This window comes from Belonocnema kinseyi, chromosome 8 (assembly GCF_010883055.1).
Source record: "Belonocnema kinseyi isolate 2016_QV_RU_SX_M_011 chromosome 8, B_treatae_v1, whole genome shotgun sequence".
NCBI lineage: Eukaryota > Metazoa > Arthropoda > Insecta > Hymenoptera > Cynipidae > Belonocnema > Belonocnema kinseyi.
The window spans coordinates 60,647,114-60,656,948 of record NC_046664.1 but is presented as its reverse complement, the minus strand read 5'-3'; the positions used below and the strand labels follow the sequence as shown (position 1 = coordinate 60,656,948).

The 9,835-nt window shown below is 30.2% G+C and overlaps 1 protein-coding gene across 1 annotated transcript in view; it reads left to right on the top strand.

Annotated features, from left to right (window-relative positions):
* Window positions 1-2,801: 2,801 nt before the first annotated feature.
* Window positions 2,802-9,835, top strand: part of LOC117178995 — a 242,832-nt gene continuing 235,798 nt past the window's right edge. Inside the window, exon 1 of the mRNA XM_033370600.1 lies at window positions 2,802-2,853. The gene's annotated coding sequence lies outside the window, so the exon portion shown is untranslated. The remainder of the gene's footprint in view (window positions 2,854-9,835) is intronic.

The following is a 9,835-nucleotide window of genomic DNA, read 5'->3' as shown; positions in this document are numbered from 1 at the left end:
GGGCGCTCTGTTTATTGAAAGATTCATCGGATATTGTAAATACGATTTGAGTTTGATTTCAGATGTGAGGGGTTGATTCGGGTTTTAAATTGATTGGGTAGGGATTTTTTCAATTAGTTGTTTGATTGAGTGCTTTATAGTTGCTCAAGTACATTGCCTCCCAATCTGAGTACTATTGGTACACTAAAGCTGATCCCTATTCTATTTTAAAATACGTAGTGCCTCATCTTTCCGAAATTCGGGATTAGTGGTCATCGTTTTTTTAAAAGCTTGTCTATTCGTCCGGAATTTTCTAAGTTTTAAAATGTTCTAGAAAGTTTCTTTTACTTCACTTTTTTCACCATCAGCTGGAGCGTAGAACGCCATGATAAATAAGCTTCTGAATAACGCTTTCATTCTAATCCACAACCATCTGGAAGATACAAATGTATGCTCCTTGAGATGCTGTTTTGCTCTCCCATTCACAATCAGACTGACTCATTGACTATCATATGAATTACTGCCTACTGCTGACTTTTTATTTTTCTGAGGTAGACATACAATGCTTGCTTAGATTTTCCCAAATTAGGATCAAAGCTAAGGCAAGTCATGCTCGAAATCGGTCTTAAATCGGTAGTTGATTGGTTGAATGATATCAACTTATTTGAATTAAAATTGACGTAATACCTGGCAATAAAAACGATAAAAAATTTACTTTATATAATTTTCTGTTAACTAGTGAAAATTGATAATCTTATACAAATTATTTTCTTATAATAAGAATAAATAATCAAATTTTATCAATTAACTGATCTCTGCTTTTTTGCTCATTAAATACACCTTCTTAATATTTTTAACCGGTCTTCAAATCATATTAATTGTATTTCTATAAGTTTCATCAATTTTGGTAAAGTCCATAATTTTTAAAACAATGATCAATATAGATAAAGGTTAGAAATCGAAAATTGCAAAAGGTTAATTCTCTATACTTATAACTCCGCACAATATATTCCAATATTTTTATCACAATCATCACAACACTTATTGAGTAATATATTTCAAGAAACGATTTATTTTTTATTTTTAAAAACGCGAACATTGTTGTTAAAATTCACAATCTCAAATTATTATATACTTTTATTTAAATGCATATTGAAAAATTAAAAATTGAATGTGGAAACATCAGAAAAATAGTCAACTTTTTTCTTCAATTTTTAAATTTTGTCAAAAAGACAAGAAATTGAACCTTACAGTTAATACTTTTCTTTTTACTTTTTTACATTAAAAAATAAAGAAAAATCTCCCTGCCGAACTATTTCAGGGGTATTGTACAAAGTTTTAAATAAATAATGAGCTAAAACTACCTGATGCTAGTATGAAAATACTTTTAATTTAATTCTCTGGACGCATGTTTTTTTTTGCTTAAGAAGGAAAATATACTTTAAAGAATAACTTAACAGATAAGAAGCCATTTATAAACTCTTTCCTCATTTTGCAAAGTATGCTTATCTTTTACCTGTTTTCAAGAAACTTCCTCTTTCCTCGGTTTTTTCTTCAATTAGAACCGAATGAACAGAACATAATAGATATTTTGTTGATAATTCATCTTTTTATAGAGAATTAATTTTCTTGGTTAAAAAATGTATTTAAAAAATTCATATATATAGTTGTGGATTCGACTTTTTTTCAATTAGTCCCTTTTTTGATGAATTTTAAAGTTTGATAATTTTGTTGTTTTTTGATTCTGTTAGAAATGCTTTGTCTTTTAACTTAAAATTGAAAACATCTATTTTAAGTTGAAAACTTACCTTTCATGGTTAAAAATTCAACTATTTGGTTGAAAATTTATATGTTAAGTTGAAAATTCAATTATTTGCTTATAATTTAACTTTTTCCTTGAAAATTCATATTTTTTGTTTCCAATTAAAATTCTTGTGTAAAATGTTAGTTTCTTTGGCTTAAAAATTCAACGATTTGGTTGAAAATTAAACTTTTTGGTCCAAAATTTATCTATTTTTAGTTAAAAACTTATCTTTTATAGTTGAAAATTCAAATATTTATTTGAAATTTCATATATTTTGTTGAGGATTCACAATTTAAGTTGAAAATTCATCTATTTAGTTGTAACTTGACTTTTTTGTTGGAAAATCATATTGTTGGTTTCGAAATTAAGCTATTTTGTAGAATATTTGTTTCTTTGTCTGAAAAAAATCAACAATTTGGTAGAAAATTAAAGCATTTGGTTATACGTTAATTTGGTTTATTTAAAATTTGCCTTATTAGTTAAAGATTTAACTATTTAATTAAAAATTCGTCTTTTTTTTGTAGAATTCAACTGGTTAATGCTTCGATTTTCTTGTTGTTTGAATTTTGTTTGAAAATTTATTTGAAAATTTATGTATTTTATTGAAAATTGGCCCTTGGCTAGAAAATGAATTCTCTTAGTTGAAAATTTATTTTTGTAGATTAAAAATGCAGCTGTTTGGTACAATATTGAACTATTTTGTTAAAAGTTTAATTTTTGGTAAAAATTTAACAATTTTTTTAAAGTCATCTTCTCTGAATACATTAATTTTCCATTTGTAAACCCGAAATAACAATAAATCTAACAATTGCTATTTTAGAATCTATCATATTAAGAAAGAAATTGATTTTTCAGATTTTCCATGCTCAGTATTCTTATTAGAAAAATGAACAAACGATCTTATATTTATCGAAAAGATGTAACTTTGAGATTTGAGCTCGGAGACATATTTTATTAAATAGTTTATGCAGCTTAGAATTTTTTATAAATAATTTACCTAATGTGTTCTTTTTCATTTTGTTTCAGAAAAATGTTTACTACATCTGCTTTACTGAACCATGATTTTAATGGTAAGTAAATTAAATTTTTGTTTCTATCATAAATAATTTTAAAACTCTTTGTTCTATTTTTGTGTTGATTCAAAAAAATTTGATTTGGGGGAGACACGCATGAAAATTCGAACAAAAATTTGGACGACTCTATTATACACAAACTTTCTTAAATTTGTGAACAATCTTGGAATGTTTATTTTTCTTTTATTATCACAGATAGAAAATCTGTTAACAAGAAATAAACAAAATATTATTTTTTAATGTCCAAATTTCAGAAAACTTTTTTTTCTAGTTTCTTAGAGTTGAAGTAGAATAAAAATTAAGCAGATAGCCGAAAAAAAATAGTACGGAAGCGAATCCTGTTTCTGTCTTTGTGGTTTTAAACTTGGCAGAATGAGGAAGGTTGCTTCCTCTTTGCCATCTCTTTCTCTCCACCATTGTGTTCCATCTCTTTCGCTCTCGTTATCTCCAACTTGTTATCCTGCCCTCTTCGGAATTCCCTGCCATTCTACCATTGATTGATTTCTCGTTAATTAAAGAAGGGCCGCATACGAACACCCTTTCCTTCTCAAAGAGTACCAGGAATCAGCCGCGGAACACGCGTATACAAGAAAGTCGTGGTCAGGAAAAAGACGAATTGTTTCGATCCTTGCATGCCGATCGAGCAATTTCTCCCTCTTCCACTTCTGACCGCCGTGCCCTCTCTGGTGTAACCAGAATCTTAGTTCTGCATGAGCTGAATCATGAATATTCATTAAGGCATCAACTGGTATCAACCAGATCGATATACGTCTTACCATCACTGAAGAACTCGATCAATCGAACCTTTGACTTCTTCCACCTTCTATTCTCGGGAACTGCCAGGATAAATAAAAATTCATAAAGGAAATATTTTCTTTTACCACTTTCTGGAATCTTCACTTTTTCATCTCATTCACAGATTCCGGAAAGAGTGATCCGGATTCATGAACATAAAAGGGGGACGTTGAACTTTTAATTCTCTCAGCATCCACTTTGGAATCCTGCAAAGAAATTTAAAGCTTTCATTGCGAATGTCAAGGATTTAACAATTTATTCTACTCCGTTGAAATCAGAATATCAACAAGTTCAATCTTAAATATTCTTATCACATATTGGCAATTGTCCAAAACAGGTCGATTTCGCTTCCCAGGGAAATAATTTTTTTTCAGCACATACTTTTCCTTTTTACTGATTACGAAATTTAGTGAAATGATGGGCGAAATGCATCTTTTTACTTTTACATTCTGAAATGTAAAACAAATGAAATTTTCAGTATAATAATTTTTTTCAACACTTACTTCTTAATTATTTTACTGATTGTGAGATTTAGTGAAATCATGGACAAAATACAATTTTTTGCTTTTTAAATACTAGAATATAAAAAAATGTATTGCTCAAAGTAATGTCTTTTTTCAGCAAATACCTCTTATTTTTATACTGATTGTGGAATTTAGTGAAATCATAGACAAAATACCATCTTTTTACTTTTTTTAAACTGAAAGGTAAAACAGATGAAATTTCCAGGGTATTACTTTGTTTTCAGCACATACTTTCTAATTTTTTTACTGATTGCTTACTGATTTAATTTTAACATTTTGAAATACTGAAATGTAAAATAGATAAAAATTCTAGAGTCATCATTCTTTCAGCACATACTTCTGAATTTTTTACTGATTTTTAAATTTAGTGAATTCATTGAAAAAACCCTATTCTTTATTTTTTAAATATTGAAATGTAAATAGATAAAATTCCCAGAATAATGAATTTTTTCAGCTCATACTTCTTATTCTCTTTGCTGAATGTGGAATTTAGTAAAGTCATGGACAAAATACAATTCTTTTCCTTTTTAAATACTGAAACGTAAAATAGATGAATTCCCCAGTGTAATAATTGTTTCAGCATATACTTCTTAAATATTTGACTGATTATGAGATTTAGTCAAATCATGGACAAAATACAATTTTTTACTTTTTAAATACTAGAATATAAAAAAATGAAATTCTCAAAGTAATATCTTCTTTTTAGCAAATATCTTTTATTTTTTTACTGATTGTGAAATTCAGTGAAATCATGGACAAAGTACTACTTTTTAATTTTTTATATAGTAAGATATAAAATAGATGGAATTCATCGAGTTAATAATGTCGAACGATTTTTGTCAAAAAAATATGCTTTTTTAACTCAAAATTCGCTCAAGTCCCCATGAACTTAGAGATATTAATGCACGATTTTTACAGTTTTTAACGTGAATATTTTTTATTTTTGTTCAACAAAATTTTTTATTCACTTTTCACTCGGCCGGACACAGAACATCCAAATGAATATTTTCTGTAAGCTTTATAAAAATAATCCCAGATTTCGTTGAATTAGGACAAGCTGAATTAAAAAGAGAACAAAATTTTATTTTATAAAAAAATGGGGACTTGGACTTACAAAGCAAGTCTTAACTTTTATATTTTTCAAATTAAAGAAAAACAACTGTCTTTTTGGAAAAAATCCATTTTTATTATTTCTCACTTTCACTTTTGCTCAGTTCTACAGTTTTTCAAAAAATTTGCAATAAAATTTTCAGCAGCTTCACATTAGGGCGTTCTGCGAGTAACAGAGTGTTCAGAATGTTGACAAATTTTAGTGAAATGTTGATAATTTTGTTTAAACCTGAGCGTAAATTACATTTTATGCTTTTTAGCGTTTCATTTATCGGGGTAGTTTTGAGCAGGCAATATAATTAGCAATAAAAATTCAGAGTAAAGTAAGTTTACAAAACAATCACAAAGTTATAAAGAATAAGAATTCGTCAAAAAAATATGTTTGTGAAATTTCATTAATTAATACCTCAGTCGAAGTAAAAAGATATAAAAAAATAATAATAAGTTGTTTAAACAATTATTTTTCTGAACTTGGATTCATCATTATCTTGTTAAATTAAAATTAGTGTAAATAGGCACCGTGCACCCACACTTTACCTGCCCTACGCTCCCTACAATAATTTCATCTACTTTTTCTCCTCTTAATTCACATCTCGCCACCCCCCTCACTGCCCGCTGTGCCACCTCCCTGAACTTCTTCCTTCTTTACTTCCCTCTCTTCCCGCTGCCCCATGTAACAGTCCCTTTCCACAGCCCTCACTTTCCATACAGTACTTCCCTTTCCTAATTCACTCTCTCTTCATTATTCCCACTTGCCCTAGTTTCCCTGGATCCCATCTCCACACTTTCCTTACCTTCTTTCCCTATTTCCCCTTACCTTCTCCTACTTTATATCCACGCTATCCCCTTAAATGCTCCTAATTCCCCTACCCTCATTTCTTTTCACTACTCCTAATTTCCCCTCACATACCTTGCTTTCCCCTTTTCTCATTTTCCTTTATTTTCCCAAACTTTCCCTACTTCCCTTCTAATCATTACCCCTCTTTTACCCTCATTACCTCTCTTGAAAAAGCTGAAACGGACGAACGGTCAGCTGATTGAAACTATAAGTATTCCTTCTAGAAGCAATTTCGTTAAATGTAATTAATTATGAACTCACTATTATTGAAAAGTGGACAAAAAGTTTAAAAATTCCAAAAAAATTTCAACTTTCTAACATGTTCTAATAGAATATTGTTATAAATGGTATTAAATGCTCTAAACAATTATTTTCAATACGTATCTTTTCATTGATTATTGCCCCGCTCCGACTGAAAATTTGAAAGAAGGTTAAAAAGTTCTGTAAAAAACGCGACTTTCAAATCTTTTTCTATACGAACAAAAAAGGGTTTCGTAGCCTATGATGAGGTAAATAAGTCAATCTAACCTCCTTCTTCCACACTTTGTCCCTTCCTCTCCCCCTGCATTCTCTTAAATTCCCTATCCATTTCTATTTCTCCTTCACACTCCAACCTTCATTTCCCCTCCCTTCTCCAACCTCTTCTACAACTATTTTCCACTCCTCTACGCCCCTAATATTTCCCCTCACTTCTCCTAGTTATTTTGCTAACGTTTCTTCTACTTACCATTCTCTCATTTTCTTTAACATTCCCTACTTCCCCTCATTTCATTTCCCCTTACTTCTCTCACTTCCGCACCTCTCACTTGCCCTACTTACCTTCCTTTATTTCTCCTACATCTTCCTTGAGTTTTAAGTTGTGAGTGTGAAGTGCTGACGGATGAGTTGTGAGTGTTGAGTTCCGTTCACTGGGTTACAAATTCCTAAAAATCGTAAAAAAATTATTAGAACCGAAAAAACGCAAAATCCAATTGTTCACTTATGTGGGTTTTTTTAAAGCCCATAAAACAGGGTTATGTGGGTGAAATTAAAAAAATGCATTTTGTTTCTTATTATGTAGTTAATTGTGTGCTTGCAGGACCTCTAAACATAGTATTTTTTAATGAAATTTTTGTGTGAAATCGCAAACATCGGGGCGAGGGGGGGGGGGGGGGGGGGGGAGATAAATGAAAATTCGAGAAAAAAATATTGAACCACCCTACTGTGCATCCATTAATTTCTATTCTTCCCGTTAACTTCTTCCCCCCTTTTCCATCTCTCCTCCCTCCTGACGAGTTCCCATCTTGGTCAAAACAACTGCATGTGAATCCCAGCATTGTTTTCTTCGCGGAATTATAATCGTTGGTAATATATAGTTTTTTGCGAACTTAATCGCGTCCGATTCGCTCGTTAAGATGTGAACGTTGGTAGAGAAGCTTCGAGGCCGCTCGCATTTCTCCTCGTACCAGCGAAGAATCCCAAGTCTCAAATGCCCAGGCATAGCTGCTAATAAATAAATCAATTAAAATTTAAATTCTCTCGGAGAGTTAAATCGCTAATTGCAGTCGAACAAGTACGTGGCCGGATTTGCAATGCAATGCGCCAATGCATTGTGCCGCGCTGTTTCGAATGTGCGCGGGGAAGGACCCGCCGCGCAGTTTGAATTCTAATTAAAAAATTTAGCGATCGTAAAAACGAACAGATGCCGAGGATACTCAAGTATCGAATTTCTACGTTTCTGCCGCGAAAAAAAGAAGAATTTTCATAACACTGCTGAAGCAAATATTAATAAGTTCAACCAAACATCTTATACAGGGCCCCACGCTTGCTTGACCGGTTCAAAATTTAAACAATTCGAATCATTTCATATAAATAAAATATCATTTCGTTAAACTTTTCATCACAGTAAAAAGTAATGTTTAATATTTCTACAGCTTATATTTAGAAATGTACTTAAGTACCGCAATTAGTAACTAAAATTCAGCAAAAAATTGTCTAACTTTAAGAAGATCACTGTCTGAATTTCAGAATTTAATCACGTCTTTTCTTAAATTCAAATCAAGTTTAGTCGAATCCAGATACATTTTTACTAAATTTAAGTTCATTTCTGAATGTAGCATTCTCAATTATTCTTTTTTAGTTTGATTGTTTTCATATTTAAAAAAAATTAACACTTTTTTAACACAACTGTTTTTTTATTAAAAGTTTAAAAAGTTTTTTATCGAAATATTACTTATTAAATTATTCGTTAAACATGAATTGCAATTAATTGATTAATTTTTGGTTGGAAATTTAATCATTCTTTTTTGGGTCTTAAATTTATGTTTTCTAGTTGAAAATGTATGTAACAAATTGGTTGTAAGTTGAACTATTTTGTTCAAAATGCATTTTTTGTTGTTAGAAGATTTATCATTTTAGTTAAAAATTCATCTCTTTAGTTGAAGATTCAACTATTTAGAGGAAAATCCAATTTTTTCTTTATATTTTACTATTGCATTTTGTATTTGAAAACCTTTTTTTGGTTCAAAACGCTTCAATTCGATGATATTGCCAATTGGTTTTTTCTTCTGTTTTTCGCTACTTCGATTTTTTGGTTACTTTAATAAAATGAGTCGTTGGAGTGAATGTTAATTAGATTTATAAAGAATGTAATAAAAATCTCTATCAATCATGTGTACTGCAGATTGACGTGTGCTTTTTTATTTGCTTACGAATTAAAAAAAACATTTGTAGACTTTCTTGGAAAAAATCCTGTTTGAAAAAAGTGATCGAAGTGCCCCACTCTCCCCTATATGTTGATTAGCCTCTTGAAAAAAGAAAAAATTGAGTTTGCTCAAAAAAGGTACAGGCGATTTTTTTATTTTTGTGCTCAAAATGATCGCGAGATATCCCAGAAGTGATAACAGAAGAAACAGGGAGGTGCAAGCCTTTTTGGGTTAAGTTAGTCGAGACGCACCGTGAAGGAGAACAAGATTTGTTTAAATATTTATGACTTTTTTGGTCCAAGTACAGCCTCTTGTTGAATCTAGGGAAAAATATTCCAAAAATATAAATTTTAATGAAATGTATGAATGCATGATTAATACGATGTCTCAGTTATAAATTTATATTTTTGTTTAAACAAAAGTTCTTATATATTGTTTACTCTGCGAATCGTTGAAGAACACAAGGAATATTTCCTGTAAATTCCATCCAAAAATTCTAAGAATATGGAGAATTACAATGAGTTGAAGTAAAAAAAGAAAAACTTCTTTTAAAAGTAAAACAAAAAATTATAGGAAATTATAGGATTATAGAGGCATGAATTGGTTATAGAATCAAATATGGCAGAAATGATTCAAAATTTTTTATCATACCAAATTTTAAAAATATATCATAAAAAAACACAGAAATTAGCTATTATTGGAATATTAATTTGTTCGTTATCTGGTTTATGTGGGTGCATTTCTTCGTTGAAAATTTTGTTTTGCATTCGTCTTTTTTGTTGCGAATTAATTTTTTAAATTGAGAATCTATTATTATTGTTAGATAAAAAATTTGTAGATTTTTTTTGAATGTTTGCCTGTTTTGGTTCATAAGTAATTTCCGTGATTAAAATTCAATTTGATAAAAAGAGATATTTCGGGTTTCACTCGTGTAAAAAACTACTACGAATTGTTTGCCGACGTTTCGTGAACATTGCAGTTCACATCTTCAGGGCAGTTTCAGGTCAGCCCTGAAGATGTGAACTGCA